This window comes from Crocuta crocuta, unplaced genomic scaffold (genome assembly GCF_008692635.1).
Source record: "Crocuta crocuta isolate KB4526 unplaced genomic scaffold, BGI_CrCroc_1.0 scaffold597, whole genome shotgun sequence".
Classification (NCBI taxonomy): Eukaryota; Metazoa; Chordata; class Mammalia; order Carnivora; family Hyaenidae; genus Crocuta; species Crocuta crocuta.
This window is the reverse complement of record NW_027532427.1, coordinates 954,910-968,617: the sequence shown is the minus strand read 5'-3', so window position 1 is coordinate 968,617 and position 13,708 is coordinate 954,910. Positions and strand designations below refer to the sequence as shown.

The window sequence follows — 13,708 nt, the reverse complement described above, 5'->3', positions numbered from 1 at the left end:
TTCCTTCCTTCTTTCTTTCCTTTCCTTTCCTTTCCTTCCTTCCTTCCTTCCTTCCTTCCTTCCTTCCTTCCTTCCTTCTTTCCTTCTTTCTTTCTTTCTTTCTTTCTTTCTTTCTTTCATTTGTTTTACCTTTGAGACAGAGAGATATAGAGCATGAGCAAGGGAGGGGCAGAGAGAGAGGGAGACACAGAATCTGAAGCAGGCCTCAGGCTCTGAGCTGTTAGCACAGAACCTGATGAGAGGCTCAAACCCATGAACCCCGAGATCTTGACCTGAGCCGAAGCCGGATGCTCAACTGACTGCGCCACTCAGGCGCCCCTCCTCAAACCTTTCTGCTAAAAATCCCAGTGCAGAGTGTAAAACCTCTTATGCTCAGGATTCTAGGGAAACTTTCCTGTTTTAAAAGTTTTACATGTGATTTTTTTTCACTGGACTTTAAATGATGTAAATACATTTAAAAAATCTTGCTAAGGAATGCTTATCTAGGCCCCTAAAAAAATCTTTGATTAAAATTGACAAGAAAGATGGAAAATATATATGATATGGGTTTGTGTACATGCTATAGAGTATCTGTCCATTCTGGACATTTTTAAACTAAACTTTTTTGGGCACATACGGTAAGAAATGTCCATGTCTTTAAGAACTCTGCAAATATATTGAAGAGATGAAACAAGGATTTTGGAGAAACCAGTACTGTTTTATGTTTTCAATACAATGTGATTAATTTTTATTAAAATTTCAAAATTCAGACCTTGAAGATATATCCTTTGGCAGTGATTAAGTGAAAACTAGCCAGATAGAAAATAAAAGTAAGCATATAGGATTCTTGAGGAGAGAAAGTATTACTTTAGCATTTATGTTTGACCTCATAGCACTAGGATAGGACTATACTTTCCATTTTAAAAGAAAATTGATTATATTAGTGTTCTTAAATACAAAATCTTAAAAATGAAAATAGGACCTTAAGAGTCTTTATATTTGTCATCAGATTAAAAATATATTAATCAGATTAGTGATAAAATTTTACAGTTTAGTTTGTAAATACAAAGACATTTTCACTACATTCTTTTTTCTTGTAGATCTTTGATTTTTGCCCTTCCTGTCATTCATGTGTTCCTTTACATTTTCCTAAGATTCATATAGTATATTTTTAACATTTATGACAAATGGAACTTGTACCCAACTTTCATTCTAGTTAAGACAATTTATTCTAATGATTCCCAAACATATTCAAGGAGGGGAACTCTTTTTGATCACTCATTATAAATTATGATACAAATCTATAATTTTACATATATATATATGGTCAGAATATTCCAAATATTCTAGAAGAGGATGCAATAAAAATATTTACAATGGTTATCTTTATATATATTTTATAAACATATATATTATACATGTAGCATGTATTATGTATTTATATATATGTTTATGTATATGTACATAAGATGCATGTATCTTTATGTATTTTCTGATTTTTTTATGAACAAAATAATTTTATTAACAAACAATAAAGGTATCTAAAGTAATATTTAAAACAATATTCTGCTGGACTTTGATATTAGCATGTTTACTTATGGAGATTTTTATTTTGTTTGCTCTTGTTTTTGAAGTGGCAATTCTAGGTTGAGCCTCTCTTCTTTATGTTTCTTGCTATCTTTCCCCTTCTCATATGCAAAGACTTACAAAGTTTTGGTTTTAAGTGTGAGAACTATCAACTGTGATAGTATAACCAACAAAATACTGTTCAAAAGGGGTTTGCTATTAGTGTCTTCCTTCAGTTTTATTTTTATTTGCAAGAATCTGATTGCTCCAGGACATGTATACAGGTGAAATACAAGCCACAATATTCAGGCTGATGGATGCTACTACATCTCAGTGGAGAAAGTTCTGGTGTTTACTGCAAGTCTTGGTCTCTGCTCAGCCCTTTGCTTTCTGTCCATTACTAGAATTGATAGACTATGTTAGGTGACCTGACTTATAGATGCGCTACATATTTCTGAATATATTTATTCTTTCTTCTATCTTAAGATTTAATCCTATGCCTCTTGAATCCTAGTAAGATTCCATACTTGTTATTCTACATTTTCTTATGGGATAATGTATCTACTATTTGGATGAATCCCACTTTGGTTGGAGGAAGATCAATCATAAGCAATTGTAAATGTATGTTCTCCATCCTCTCCCTAGGGATTCTGGAATTCCCATTGGGGTTTGGCGTTGTTTTTTGTCATCTTCATCACCCAGGAATCTACAGTACCTTGACTGCCTGTAAGTTACAAAAATAAAAATTATTTTTTTTCATTTCCTACATATACATTTTTAAAATATGTTCTCTCCAATTATCCATCTCTCTCCTGTATGACTTTAAAACAATTTTTTAATTTTTTAATTTTATTTTTGAGTATGAGAGAGAGCGCATGCATGTGCAGAGACACTTAGTTAATAGGGGCAGAGAGGGAGGGAGACACTGAATCCCAAGCAGACTCCAGGCTCTGAGCTGTCAGCACAGAGCCCAATGTGGGGCTGGAACCCACGAACTGCGAGATCATGACCTGAGCCCTAGTCAGATGCTTAACAGTCTGAGCCACCTAGGCTCCTGTCTCCTGTATGACTCTTAATCCAACTCAATTGAAATATTATAAAATTTCACAGCCTATCTTTAAATATCAATTTGAAAGTAAAATAAAATAATAGAGAAATAACAAAGATGAGAAAAGCACAGTGTTTTCAGTGTTTACTGTCAGATCTGGGTTTGAGCTCCCTTTCTGCTCCTTCAAATCATATGACCTGTCTATACCAGCTACAGTTAAGATCGAGATAGTACATGTAGAACATCTGATACGTTATATGGTAGTGTCATTGGAATTTATGGTTGTGAAAGTATTTTAAAATTTATAAGGCATTTAATAAATACAATAGTGGGATTCTTCTTTGGAAAACTTTTCATGTTGCTTCTCCTCAGATTCAGACAGCTGAAGCTTTCACTATGAAGCTTTCACCAGGGTCCCCATGTCTAATGTCCTTTCCTTCAGTTTAGTTTTGGGACTATAGTTACTGGTTTCTCCTTTTCCTTTCTCCCCATCTTGGCAATCTTGTGGAGCTCCTTGTCTGAATTACTGATTGAGCTCTTAGCATCTGCTTTCATGCATTGATCTATGTATTTTAACTTGTATCTTGTCTCGCCATCGGGCACTAGCACAGTGCTGGGCTTGCCATGACTTGCTCCTCAGTGTATGTTGACATCAGGGCTTAATGGAAACTATGTGGCAAATAGGCTTTGGTTCAGATATACTGGCTTTGGGTGAAGGGATGTAGAATGAGCTTTCGGTTAGACAGATCTGGTTTGAGTTCTGGCTCTGCCACTGACCATCTCTAGGATTTACTTAGTCGCTCTTTCTCTTTTTTAACTGTAGAGCACGAAATTTGGATAATGGTTGGGAGAATTGATAAAGATCTGCCTTAGGACAGAACACTTTTCTTAGATATGTTAATTTGGATTTTTCTCTCTACCCTCTCCCCCACATTAGAAGATCTTTCTTTTTATATTATAGTTTAATTATCTTCTATGGAAGCACAACCCTTGTCACTTGCTTCACTTTTTTCTACCCACTCATATGTCAGAGCCTCATACAACTCAAAACTAGAGATGTTTCTGCTGTTTATTTTTATGCTTGGGTGTTTTGGGGCAAGTGGGTGGGAATACTGACTCCTAAAATGTCACATTTCAAAGGAGTCTTAGGAAATGTACAAAAATTGTAATACAGGATAAACATTTTTGTCTGCCTTTAGTAGCCACTATTGTTTGCCTACCCAGCATTTATTTTCATCGTCCCTTTTTCAGAAGGATACCCCCCAATTTTCTGCCATGTTGTCCAAGTGGTGGCCATTCCTTGACTCCAAGGAGTAGGTCCTGGTTGGTCTAAAATTCATTTTCCTAACTTTTTTCACAGTCACTGTTCAGGAATTAGGCCTAAGCCAGTAGCCTCAGTCAGTATCTCTTGTTGAGGAAGGCACATGGAAGCCAATTTGGTCAATGAAATGAAAGAGGATAGGGTTTTATGGAGATTCAAAGAACAAAGTTTTCTGACCTAGAAGATACCACTCTCTTCCTTTAGATTTCAGGATGTGTGAAAATGAAAATGGAAATCGCCACAGCCATTTTTCTGACAGGAAGGAAGGTAGGTGGAACATGAAATCAGTTCACTGGAAGGAAATTTAAGGGGATCCCAGAGAAATAGATCTTGCATACTAGATTAAAGCTATCCTGAGGTCTAGCCTACCTCTCAATTTGCACTTATGAGAGTCAAACCTTATCCTGTAAGTTTGTCTGAGTAAAGTTTTGTGTTACATACATCTGAAAGCATCTTAAAATGATATGCTATTTTAAAAGTAATGTTTTCCCTAAGGATGAAAATGTGATCTAGACCAACATTGTCCAATAGAGCTTTCTTCGTTGATAGAAATGTTCTATATAAATGCTGCCTAATGAGGCAGCCACTGTTCACGTGTGGCTATTGAACCATTGAAATGCGGCTGGTACAACCATTGTAGAATTAGAACTGGATTTCTAGTTTTATTTAGTTTTAATTGATTTGTATTTAGATGGCCTCCTGTGGCTAGGAGCTACCATAGGAGATAGCACAGATCTAGACCAATCGATCTTCAGATGGTTGGGACCACTCTGCAAAATCCTTCCTAAGCTTCTGTTTCCAAATGATCACTAATAGCTATTCTGAATTTGATTTTGAATTTTATTATATAATTCTAAAACAAAATAAAATCCAGATTCGATTACACTAAAATGTCAGTGGCATACGTGTATATGTGCATGCATGTGTGTGTGTGTTTATGGAAAATTTTCATTTGCTTATGTTTATATTTCACATAATGGGGGCTATACGAAGAATAAACAATGCCTATTCCTTGCCACACAACTTGAGACAAATGCTTACAAGAACATTTCTGAACAGTAAAGAGCAATATATGATAGTGTATTTATGTCTGTGAGTGCTAAAAGACTGAGAAGAAGAAAGATTGGCACAGTTTCTTTCACTAACTGTAATCAATATGGCTTCCTGAAGAGGATAGTAGTACTGTGTAGTGACAACGTTCTGTTAAGGCAACACTATTTCAAGGCTTTTATCATCTTTTTGATTCCCCAGTCGAGAGGCCTCAGGAAGCATTTTTACATTTTATTGCCTTCTTACCAGGAGAGAAACAGATTAACAGATGAATGCCTCTTCTGAATTAAATACCTTTGCTGCATTAGTAAAGCTTTTGATGAATAGTCTTACTGCATTTTGATTTACTCTCTTCTTCTGAATGGCTCTCTCTTTCCCTTCAATTTTTCTTCTTCCCTCTATCTCTCCCAACCACACTTTTCATAGACAGACCTGCAGAGAGCATTGTATCTTTTTCCATTAAAAGGATTCCTAACTTGGATATGGTCATCATAACATGGAAGGAACACAATTCTTAGTTGAATTTTTCATTCTCCAGGTCTCTGCCAATTACTGTCAAAAGCAGTGGTGACTTTTGGTGAGGCGGATGCTTGTTCATTAGAAAGTGGCCTGAAACAATGAATTCCCTTCACATAAACCATTGAACTATCATGAGATGGTAACGACTTTCTGTCATTCCCAACCTAGGTCTAATCCAAACTCCTGACCCAGAGGTGTAAAGGCTTTGTAGCTCATTAGTGATTCCCCCGGAGCCATCAAGTACCAAGTCTCTAGTCACATGGAGTCTAAAATGAAGAAGTATTGTGCACCTTTTCACATTAGGAGTATTTTAATGGCAAACATGATAGGATTTACCAAGTTAAAATGCGTGAAATTAGAAACAACTGTAAACATTCTTAATATTTTCTATGTGAAGCTAAGGTGATCATGTTAATATGAATCCAAAAATTTTATTGTAATTGCATTATGTCATTGAACTTGTTTCATGAAATCTTAGTGAGGACAATGGTTCAACTCAGTGGGGCAGAAATGGATTTTCTCATTTACTGGTATATAAAATGTCATTTTGTAAACTAGGAAATAGATTGAGAGGAACGGGTTGGTTTTCAGTCCTGGACTGAAGATAGTTTTGCTTATGTGATCAGGACAGCTGAGTCTTCTGTACTTTTTCCTGAATTACCTTAAAAAGATCATATTTGAATTTAAATGAGCATAAAGAACACAGTCTCAAAACCCAGTTTTCCTGTTACCAAATTTGTGGTTTTAGAATGCTCTTTCAGCTAACTAAGTCTGATCAAGACTTCAGGTTGAGTTTCAGATTATGGTGCAAAGTCTTGCTGCTTCAGTGAAAATAATTTTATTAGTTTTTTTCTTTCTCTTAATGCTTAAGCTTGAAACAAAACTCTATATGACAATAGGTGGGTGATCCAGACTGACTATAATTGGTTTCAGTTTGGGGGTCTATCAAACCAAGATATCAATTTCATGCTTCCAAATATATCCATTATTTATGGTCCTGTATACTTCTCAAATATATATTTCTTTGTGAAACAATTAGCTTTAATTTAAGGGAAAGCAGATCAACTGAATACAGTGATATATCTAATCCAAACAATATATAAATACATAATAGAAGCATTTATCATTTTATATGGAGTTAAGGATCTATTAATGATTCTATATACAGCACCCCAGTTTAAATTTTTATTTATTGAAAATATTTCATCAGAAAAATAAGCTTGATGACAAAATGTGATTGAATGTGAATAATTTCTTATGTTCTTAGTTTATTTTTACTTGAAAATTAGTTATTTTAGGCTCTGGTGATTTATATGTTTACAATTATTCAACTTTAATTGAATTCAATGACAGAAAGAATATGCTCAAACAAATTAATATATTATAAATTTATGTGTAATAGTTAAGAAATAGCTCATGTTGACATGCAATTGTTGCAACACTTTAAAATTCTTATTAACTTCTGAAGACAAATCTTTTGGAAAGTGGCAGACATCTTAACAATGATCTTCAGTTATCACATCTCCATCAGAGCTAGCACTTTGTAAGTTGATACTCTCTTTGCTAACCGACCAAAGTCAATATATACTCCAATTATAACTGGATGAACCTGACAGCTTGTATCTTCTTTCTGAAGGTTGTCTGCCTTGTTGAGTAGCCTGTACAGAAAAGCTGCCAGATCTTCATTAATACCTGGGCTGCTTTTTTATTGTTTAGAGGAAGTGGTGTTTGTCTGGTGGATCATATAAAGTGCTGTGTTCTTTGTTGCCTAGGATAACTCTGAACATTTTTTATTTTGAGTTATATTTATTTTCCTCTAGAATTCTGAAAATGTAGCCAGTAGCCAAACATGTTTACTTTGTTGTGTGTTTTTCTGTTTCCTTGCTGGCTTTGAATCTCTAAAGCAGTGCCTTGTACTTACATTACACGTTTACTTTCAAAAGCATTTTCGGATGTTTTTACCTTTATGGTAATTCTTGAAGTGAAATTCAAAAGATGATGCTGTTATCATCGTTTAACCAATAAACATTTAAAATGCTATATTCAGAAGTTAATGATTTGCTGTTAATTAACCGCCTGGTTATTGGTGTAATCTTTCTTGATAATATATTGCTGTTAAAATGGCCATGCAATTATTCTTTTAATGAAAACCAGCCCCCTATTCAGAGATTAGATGACTAATTTTGCCCATCGTGTAAACTTAAGTGTCTTCTTATCCTCTTTAGGAGCCATATTGGTTAGAGTTAATGAGACCCGTCTTCCTGATCTTTCTCCTAAGTCTTGTAACACTTACAGACAGAGATACACAGTCACATATTGCTTTGTCTTTTTTTTTTTTTTTAATGTTTTTGTCTCTCAAGCTGTTTGGCAAGGATTAGGCATTGTTTATTCTTCCTATAGCTCCCATTAAGTGAAATATAAATATGAGCAAATAGAAAACTTTCAACACATACACATACACCATTGACATTTTAGCATAATTAAATCTGAGCTTTGTTTTGTTTTAGAATTATATAATAAAGTTGAAAATAAAATTCAGAATAGTTATTAGTGATTATTTGGAGACAGAAGCTCAGGAGGGATTTTGCAGAGGGGTCCCAACCATTCAAAAGTTGATTGGTCTAGATTTGTGCTATCTCATGACATAGCCTCTAGCCACAGAAGGCTATTTAAATACAAACTAATTAAAACTAAATAAAATTAGAAACTCAGTTCCTGAGCTATACCAGCCACATTTCAATTGCTCAATAGCCACAAGTAGACAGTGACTGTCTCATTAGGCAGCACTTATACAGAACATCTCTATCAATACAGAAAGCTCTGTTAGATGGTGCTGGTCTAGACCACATTTTCATACCTAACTGTAATATTTTTAGTCTTTAATATGATATATTTTTCTATGATACTAAAAATCAGAAGAAATAATTAGGAAGTAATAGTGCACTCTAAAGAAAAAGAAAAAAATCAAATGCATTAGAGTTTATTATAAGGCCTGAGCCACAGAACCTCCCATTAGTCACTGTATTCAATCCATCCATTTCACATTTCTATACTTGAAGACACTTGAAGAATTTGGATTTTCAAGAATTAAAAAACTTATGGCTTTTTTTTTGCAAGACAAATAATATTCATATTTTGGTATTGTTTTTTATATCATAAATTCTAGTTTATAGGAAGAGGCATAAATATCAATTACCTCAGCCTTTTTTTAAAAATTAGCAATTGTACATGTCTGCACAAGCACAAAACCCATAACACTATTTAGAAGATGAGGACATACAAATAATTCTTTAATATCTCAGAAGGGAAATCCACTGATACATCAGAATATTAGAACAGAGAGAGGATATTCATATCAGGTAATTTGTCAGTTTGAAATATTGTCCTGTACACTGTTCTATTAATGATGACCTAACTAAAGAGAAAATTTAGGGGTTTTGGTGGATGGGAAAAGGGCTGCTATATGATGCAACTGTTGACAGGTTTAATTTCATTTTGAGCCATTATTACAGGGGATATGTGGAAACTATCTTAGTAATCGCCATTTTCTCAGCTTATTCATAACAGTCAAAGGAAAGATCGTATCTCTATGTTTATAGTGAAAATCTTTGGAAGGCAGAAAGCAGGTTTTTTATTAAATTTTTGTCCAGTAGTTCGCCTGTCAGGTCTAGAAATGACTAGTTATTGTTACCATATGCCCAAGATCATCTATGACTGATATGATAAAACATTAAAAAATAATTCAACAAGCCGTGGGTCCATGTTGTTCTTGCCTGTCAATTTAAAAATTAAACAAATTTCCTTGTTTTATTTCCTCATTTTATTTTTTATTTATTTATTTTTCCAATGCAAGTCAGATCTATTTAAAGTAGAATGCTGGGAGGGAAGGGTGGGTTAGGGGAGCAGGTAAAATTTTGCAAAAATTTATTTTTTTTGTTTTATTTATTTCTGAGAAAGAGAGAAAGAGAGAAAGGCAATGTGAGCAGGGGAGGGTCAGAAAGAGAGGGATACACAGAATCTGAAGCAGACTCCAGGCTCTGAGCTAGCGTTCAGCACAGAGCTGGATGCGGGGATTGAACCCATGAACCGTGAGATCATGACCTGAGCTGGTCAGACGCTTAACCAACTGAGCCACCCAAATTTTGCAAAATTTTAAAGGATGGTATTGCTGTATAAATATTAGCAACCATATTTATAGGCATATGGACAAAGGAATTCTTTTCCTTTCTCCTAGAGAATTCTGTCTTATGCTACTCATCTCCTAAGGAGAGAACACAAGAATTTTTTACAATAAATACATGTTTTCCTGAAAAAATTAATTTTCCATAAAAAAACAAGCCAAAGTGAGCTGTAGGAAACTGAATATATTATTTCCCTTGTTCTAGGTGCCTGATACTTTAAGCCATGTCAGAGAATGAGTATTTTCTTATATGAATAAAAGATAATCATATTCCAAACTAATTTGGAAATGGAATCCCTTTATCCTAGGTGCCAGTGCAAATGTTCCAACTTCCCACGGGTGAGGACATGTGAATGAGGAATAAGAACAGAGGAACCCTGTAGGGAAACCATAAAGAATCCAAAGGGCAGGAGCATGGATTAAAAGTGCAGAAGTAGGTGATATGGCTTTCTCTCTCTTCCTCAGCACTCTCCCTTCTGCAAAGGTAAATATCATCTTGCCTCAGCTCTATTTTTCAAATTATAATCAAGAGAAACAAGTCAGACCATTGAGACTCATTTGTTTGCTTTCTGAGCTAAGGCAAATGGATCTAATTTCATTCTGAGACAAGGCAGGTGGGCTTAATAGATAGAGTGGGGGTGGGTGAAGAGGAGGAATGGTAACTGAGGGAAGACATCGGTTGTAATTTATCTTGACTTAGGAAGACTTTTCCTTTCTGTATGACTTGCTGTCTACAAATGGAGAGACACTCCTGTTAAGTAATTGCTCAGATTATTAAAGTGTTGTGCTTAAAAAGGACTTCTAGGCTGCATTAGCTTGGGTTGACATCACTGGTACTCATCTTCAAGGGGTCATTCCAAGAACCAATCCATTTAACATCTTCATCAATGGCCAAGATAATGGAGGAGAAGTAGCAGGCCCGTTAATTAACTTTAGAAAAGACATTAGACTGCAAGGGGTGGCTTGCACATTGTAGTGCAGGGTATGAATTTTAAATGACCTTTGCCATGATAAAGCACTCGTCCTTTGCATTCAAAATCTCAAAAGCTATTTGTACAGGCATGGCTAAGAAAACAAATCAGTGAACTCGTGCTACTATGAATCTGCATATCCTGTTTGCTACTGCACAGAATATCAGGACTGGAATAGTTTTGTTTTAAATAGAACCATCCATTTCTTACAGATGCACCCCCAAATGGCTTTTTTCTTTTCTTACATGTGTCTCTTTCCTGGGATTTGAAGACAAAACTATATCGGTGTAAGGGAGGGTCAGCCACATAATTTTCAGGGCCAAATGCAATGAGAAAATGTGGGGCCCTTTATTCATTAAAGAGGAACAAAAATGCCATTAAAGGTACTAAGATGTAAAGCTTTTTTCATTCTTCGATGGCCTCTCTCTTGACTTGTCACAGTGGTTTTTTACTTGCTATTTAATGTCATTCTAAGAAAAGAAAAATTAAAAATTTGAATTATTGGCATAAATTGCATCATACATCTTTATGTTGCATAATGTCAGTTTTAAATGAGATTTGAGAACATTTACCTCATACATGAAATAACAAAAATTGCGCAATTTGTATTTTGTAGCTCATACATGCATATGTAATTACCAGAAGAGTGGAAACCCTGTATGAAGCAAATTTCTACTATTTGTATTTCACTCCTTGATATACACACATTCTGCCAGCAATTTCAATCTTTGGCTTACAGATGAGTCAAGAAGGACTGAAAGGAAATGGAATTGTGGGTTGCCCTACCTTTTCCTTTCCTTCTACATCATAATTTTCAAAGTTAGAAGTTGGCTAACAGAGGGAAGTAGCATTAGCAAGAAAAGATAAATAGGGTACCTTGGCCATTTGTGTTTTTTAGAACACTATTGCCTTATCTCTGCACATCAATCAAGTTCTGATTTGAATGGAAAACAACACCTCTCTTTGGAGGCTGTCAGTGCCTCTGCTTACTCACTCACAGACGTTATAACACTCTTAATAGTCACTTGGAGTCTTGATGAACTCGTGCACTGTGGATCCCCCAGAGTTCTGTGCTCATGGGGTATCTGAATTCCATGAAGGGAGTGGCAAGGAATGGCAGATACCCATATGGCACTTGTCTCTTTCTCTTCAGGCAAATGCTTGATTGTCCCAGTGGACTTCACTTACCATACACAACTTGAAAGATAAAATTCTGAAGAATTTTAAGATGGTGACAGAAAAGCATTAAATGAAGCTCAGGGGCCAGTGCTACTGCCCAGGCTGTCACCCATGAAGCTGGGCGTGGGGAGGTTCATCACACACTTTCTGTGGCTGTCATACCCATACTTGTGGTCCTCTCTGCTTGATCTTGTGCACAAAAGATAGTTGATCACATGTTCCTGCAAGATTCTGGATCCGTTTTACCTCTATAGCCAAGAAGCAAGAACTTCCTTGACTAGGTTGGGAAAGGAATTCCCAAGATAAAAGACCCCTTCTTTTTTTAATATTTATTTTTGAGAGAGAGAGAGAGAGAATGAACAGGGGAGGGGCAGAGAGAAAGGGAGACACAGAATCTGAGGTAGACTCCAGGCTCTGAGCTGTCAGCATAGAGCCTGATGTGGGGCTTGAACTCACAGACCATGAGATCATGACCTGAGTGGGACACTTAACTGACTGAGCCACCTGGGCACCCCTAAGGACCCCTTCTAAAACTCCAGTATTTAAATATACAGCTACATGGCAGAATTCTCAGGTTCACACATAAAATACACACTGAATTTCATGGTTCTTTTGTTTTTTCATTTTATGTTTTTAAGATACAGGATATCCTTTACATGTATTTTTAGGTTTTGCCTCTTGCATGCAAGACTTACAAAAATATTTTCAGCAAATCTGAGGCTTGAGGAGTTGCCAAGGTTTATCATCCTGTTTTCAACTGTTTGCATTTAGGTACCGGAGACAGGATTCAGGCCCAACTCCTCTACCCTTGTCTTTGGGGCTTTAGTTGTCAGAGAAAAATGATGAGTTCTTTAATCCATGAATTTATTGCAACCTTTGGCAAATTCTTGAATCTGTCTGACCCTTAGTTTTCTCATTTGTGAAAAGGGAATAATGCCTATCTTGTGGGTATCATTTAATGATTTAATAAGATAATACAAGTGCCTAGCAGATAGTAGTTCTGGTACACCTGCTCTACTAAATCTTTTCTGAAAGTAAGTTAATGTAGGAAATAAGCCCCTATATGCACCACAGTTGGCACTCAATTTTTATGTGAGTTTAGAAAGTTTATTAAAATAAAATGTTTTTAAAAGTTTATTTATTTATTTATTTAGAGATAGGGAGAGCACACATGAATGGGGGAGGGGCAGAGAGAGAGAGGGAGCGAGAATCCCAAGCAGGCTCCACACCATCAGCACAGAGCCCAGTGTGGGGCTTGAACTCACAAACTCTGAGATCATGACCTGAGCCGAGGTCAGCAGTTGGATGCTTAACTGATTGCACCACCCAGGTGCCCCAAAAGTTCAATTAGTTTTCCCATAATTATTATTTAATCCTATTTCCTTAACTTACTGTGTTCTTACCCAGCCTAAATGTTTCCACTATGGGTGTGCTAGTGGCTTTTGTGCAGAAACGTAGATGCCCGACTGCGCTTCATAGTAATATGCTAAGATTAAAAAAAACAGCTTTACCTTTATCTGCCATCAAATTTTATGTGTCAGCTGTGCAAATTTTAAAAAATCAGGCAGAAGAATATAATTGGTGTGGCTCATATTTATAACCACTGCTTATTTTGCATCTTAATTAAGCTTTTACCCTTAAAAGCTTGCTTTGGAGCTCAGTGCTTTTTATTATAAAATTTGTATTTCTTAGAGAAAATTTAAAATACAGAAAGAGAACAAAGAAAGGATTGTGCATATTGAAGGCAAGTGACAGGTTATTTTTTCCCCCCTCTTTTGGTCTTTCCTTAATGTATAATTGTAAAAATACTGTTGGGATATTACTATNACATGGCCAGATTTCATTCTTTCTCATTGCCATGTAGTATTTCATGGTATAGATAAATCACATCTTCT

The 13,708-nt window shown here is 35.7% G+C and overlaps 1 long non-coding RNA gene across 1 annotated transcript in view; it reads left to right on the top strand.

The window, feature by feature from the left end:
- The window catches only part of LOC144244147 (uncharacterized), a 47,523-nt gene that overhangs the window by 17,573 nt on the left and 16,242 nt on the right, over positions 1-13,708 (top strand). The window contains exon 4 of the long non-coding RNA XR_013338848.1: positions 2,191-2,271. This is a non-coding gene — a long non-coding RNA (uncharacterized LOC144244147). The remainder of the gene's footprint in view (positions 1-2,190; positions 2,272-13,708) is intronic.